Raw genomic sequence first — 5,103 nt, forward strand, 5'->3', positions numbered from 1 at the left:
GTTATCAGAAAGATCAGGAGGCAAAAATGTTGTTTGCACCCACTTTAACACAGTGATGGCCAAAACCATGGCCACACTCTGAAGTCTGTAACTCTTGTGTATTTTTATTTCTTCATTTGAACACAGTAACACACTTTAGTTTCTAATAAGTTTATTGATTGGTTTAAGTACATTTGTCCTGTTTGTAAGCACGCACATTTAGTTTACTTATGTAAGCATACCAGTTGATTACTTTGTTTCTTTTACCTGTTTCTTACCTGCCATGATCCCTGGGAGTTGCCAGACAAAAGGTGGTGGCCAGGGTTTAAAGTCCTTAAATACAAAGAAGGATAATTGGACCGCACCACCACTTCCTGCTGAAGGGGAGAATGTGTATTTTCTTTAATTAAAATTAAAAAAACGCTTTTGTACTTAATTAAATATTTGAGTTTCGGGTTAGTGGTTTTGAGTTTCTTCTTTGATGTTTAGTTTATTAACAAACTGGACTCTTCTGCATCGCTTTTGTTGTTTATGATTGTGTTTTGTTTAGTTACCCTGTTGTGTCGTAGTGGTCTGATCTGCAGTATATAGACCCCTGTGTGTCGTTTCCTGTTTAGGTCAGTTTTGTTTGTTGAGTTCACAGTTGTTTGACTGAGTCCAGGTTTGTTTCTTTGACCTCTTTTATGAGTTCAACATTTATTACTTTTGTAAATATAATTTTTGGGTTAAATAAATGAATACCCTATTTTTCTAACAATTCCCGTGACTCCTCCTGTTTTTTCAACTTGGTCCATCACAACACATTACTCCCAACTCTCTAACCTGTAAAAGCGTATGCTGGTTTTCAAAAGGCACCGAGGCAGAATTGGCTGTGCCTAAATGGGATGGAGCTAACAGTGGGGAATTTAGCAGCAGAGGAGCTGGACTCTTCCACAGGCAACAGGGTGAGATAATGTGAAATGTAGTATTCATTTCATTTTAATTGCATAAAAGCGACTCAGGCAAAGTCAGCGGAAATGGAAGAGTTTATTTTTCTCAGTTATTTCCAAAATGTTTGTTTGCTTAAGTAGAAGAAGAAAAATCCTCTCTTATCATTTTGTTTGCAGAGATTCTTGGTTTATTTTCACAAATATTTCTGCTTGTTTGTGTACACATCCTCAGCTTCTTTTCTCCACCTCAATTTTATGTATTTTCAGTGATATTTAAATATGTTTGTGTTTCAAGGTGTTGGAATAGATGTTGCTTCATTTTTCTGATCCCGCACACACACTCTTGACCTAAATCTCTCTTCACAGATGCAGTTTGAAGCTATAATGTCGGTGCATCAGCACTCGCTTTTGTGCACGTCTGTTTCTTCTGCCGATCTCTCTTCTGAGCCCCCGTCACTCCCCAACGGTTCTTTCAACTTCCCTGCAAAAGCTTTGACGTCAGCACAAACCTACTCCTGCACAAATGCAGATGCTGCCTGACTCACTGCATGCTAGAAGTGTCAAAGATTTATCTTTGTAATTAGTTTTTTTTCTTTTGTTTTTTTTTTTGTTTTTTTTGCAGATGCTGTCTTCAAAGCTTGTGGACATTAAATACATTCAAACACAAAGTCACCCACTGGGACCTGCCAGTGTCAGCTGTCTATTTTCTGCTTGTCTCCATCAGCCTCTGTCCTCACCTCATCCCTGGGTGATCTCATGCCACTTGGACTCTGTTTTCTGAATCTGCCATTAGAATAAGTGCTCATGCTCGGCTAACTTCTCTGCAGTGGTCATCATTATATAAATATCATATTTGCCAACAATGTCTTACCACCTCACTTTGAAACATGCACTGCAAGCAACCCCTCAGTGTCATCTTTGATGTCCTTCGCTGTCATGTGAGAAATGCTGAGGATGCTCGTCCACGTCGCATTAATTGGATTGATGTTCACAGCCTCACACAGGCGTGTGCATGTCATTATCATAAACGCGTCTTTAGGATTGGTGCTCATCCAAAAAAAATTTCATCTAAACTCCACACAGGGGAATCCGGAGGATGCTTCGCAGAGAAGATGATGGCTACCTGAAAACAATTTTCTGCAATTTCACACATTTGATTTGCATAATTAATATCTGAATTACCCTCTGTCTCACAGGCCAGAAAATCACAGCACCCCCGTCAGTAGGTTAGATGTGATAATTTATGTAAGTGCTTCCAGCAGCGCGGCACATCCCGCTCGAGGTGACTTACTACACGTGGCTCTGTTTGCAGATGAAGAGGCAGAAAAATGAACAAGACTCCAGAATAAACATCATAAAAAGTAATTGCTTAATTAATTGCTTCGGGACAAGCCTTCAGTTTGAGTTGCTGCTTTAATTCCGCTCCGGGTCAGCAGCTCCTGTTATAGTTTATCAGGCAAAAGGTTATGTATGTTTGTAAATTTGTCTCTGTACACAGCCACTGTGGATTCTACACCAGACGATCAGAAGTGATCTGAACGTCATGTGCACAAGTGAAAGGGTCTGGAGCTGACCTGGTTATTGATAGTTAAACTTCATTTAGTTACTGGTATGCCAATCAGGTTTGATTCAACATAACAGGATAGAAGCTGATTTAATGAGGGACTGTGCTTTTTATCTTTTCAATACTGTGGCACTAACTGTTCCTTCACTATCAGATCAGCTTGTGACTCAGTCTGAAAAGCATTTGAAGCCTACTTGTACACACTGGCATTTGTGTAATGCATTTTAAAAAATGGTCTCTATGAATAATGCTGCTCGGTTTTGGTTTTTTTTTTTGTCTGTTTGGTGCTTTGAAGCTGCTCTCTTGTGAATTTGTGAAGCACATTGTAGTTCTAGTGTTGCAAGAAATTATAGAAATAATATTTTAATTATTATATGTTAATCTCTAAACCACACACCATCACCTAATTGCAGCACATTGCTAAATATTTGTTGAATCCATACAGAATCAGCTGCCTCTAATCTTTGTGCTAAATCAGACATGTCAAAGATACTTTGAGTTTCAGTTTTCTTTTTTGGAAAATTGCTTCTACATTTTCAAACTTCCTCATGCTGCTTTCTCTTCTCTTTATCAGTGACCGTGCTCCTCATTTCACCTCCTCGTCTGGCGTTGGCCTGTGCAGCTGGCTGTGTGACAAGCCACGTTAGCCAGAGGATATGCTGCTCTTGTCTCCAAGGACACACTCTTCTTTCTGATTGACACACTCTTATTTTCTTTGTACAAATGAACGTTAAGTGCACTCACAGATAAACAACACGAAGTGAAGCGAACGTATAGTAAACACCAACGGTCTTTTGTTACTGGCCGCGAGCCTGTTCTAGGTTGAGTGGCAATTTATCAAAAGCTAATAGTTGCTCATGATTAATAATGGCATACGTTAAATGTGTTGTCAGAGGAAACAATGGCCTATGAGGAGGAAGAGGTGTGCACCATTCTTTGGTGTGTCTGCGATAAAATGCAAAAACATGGTGATTATATATCACTGAATTTAGCTCAACATCTGAGCTAGTGGATGCTTTCTGAGATATCTTCATCATATTTATCAGGATTCACTTTTTCCTGCAAAAACATCCTCCTAGTGCTCCGATAGAATGCCCCATTTGGTGTTTTTCCACCCCAAATTTACTTATTTTGACTCATTTCAACACATAAAGCATGTTTTGGAATGATTGTGTTAATTTTATTTGCTTTTTATATGCTTTTTGTAGTTTGGATAAAAAAGTTAAGATATTCAAATGATTTTGGGCACGATTCTCTTTCATAATATCCAGAGTGTCCTTACTCTGACAGGGTAAGGTGTCCTTGTCAGATTTGTTTAAACTTTTCATTCTGTTCAAAGACTGAAACCTTTTAACATATTATACAAAGGAGTGCATAGGAAAGAAATCCTGGTGTTGGGTTATTGATTTATACTGATATAAAACGCTGCTTCTTTTCATTTTTGCTTTTAATCAGCCTCCAAAATGTAAGAAAAAAATAAGAAATAAGTGTCATATTTAGACTTGGTTACTTTCGATCAATCACATCTGGTATCACTGACAAGACCAGCATGGTGCTGTGGATTGGATTTTTACTCTGCAGGTTAGCTAGACACATGTTAGCATTAAAATCACAGAATTACAAATACATAAAAAACAATATTTTAAATAATAGGATCCAATCCCTACCAAACTAACTCCAGATAAGCCAGTACAAACATGTCAAACGAGCACACACGGTAATACTTGCTGTTTACCATTGTCTGCCTTCTCACACCAAGGAAGCCGGAATACCAGGTGCCATGGGATGAGCGGTAGGGTACAACCTCAGTCTGTCAGAGGGTTAACACAGAGAGACAGACAATCATTCGCACCTATGGGAATTTAGAGTCACCAATTAACCTAACCCCACCAACTGCATGTCTTTGGACTGTGAGGAGAAGTTTGAGTACCTAGAGAGAACAAGCACAGACACAGGGAAAAACATGGAATCTCCACACAGAAAGCCAGTTGTTGGATTCAAACCCAGGACCTTGTTGCTGTAAGGAAACAGTGCTAACTACCGTGCTGCCCTGCTTTCCAAAATCCTGAAAAAATGTCATTTTCATATATACTTTTTTGTTTTCATTTTCTGTTGACACAAAAGTACTGTAATTCAAAACACATTCCATTACTGCCACAAGTAACGTTAGCATACTTTCTCAAATGACATCTTATACATTTATACATGTGCTTTTGTGCTGCATGAAACATTTATGATAATTACCTACTGGTAGATCTATCCGATTGTTAAGTGATGACGTGACGAATCCTACTTCCGGGCCTAAAGTAGTCTGCGTTTAATATGGCTTTTGTGTCGTTAACATGTTTAATGTTATGTATTTTCTTCTATTTAATCTCAAAAAGCTCCTAAAACAGTCAGTGATCACTGTTGACCTCCCTCGGCTTTTATTACCGCTAATCATTTATTTAAGCTCAGTTTTTAAACCTTAGGATGTAACTACAGCCCAGCCCATGCAGCAGTATATGAATGACTAACCTCGTATTGTGGATGGATTATCTCAGTTGTTCTCCTGGCTGAAGTTTGGTCCTTTTACAGCATCCTGCCATGCGATTACATTTGTTCCTGACCACCGAGAACACTCACGTTAAC

The sequence above is a fragment of the Astatotilapia calliptera genome, chromosome 13 (assembly GCF_964374335.1).
Source record: "Astatotilapia calliptera chromosome 13, fAstCal68.1, whole genome shotgun sequence".
Classification (NCBI taxonomy): domain Eukaryota; kingdom Metazoa; phylum Chordata; class Actinopteri; order Cichliformes; family Cichlidae; genus Astatotilapia; species Astatotilapia calliptera.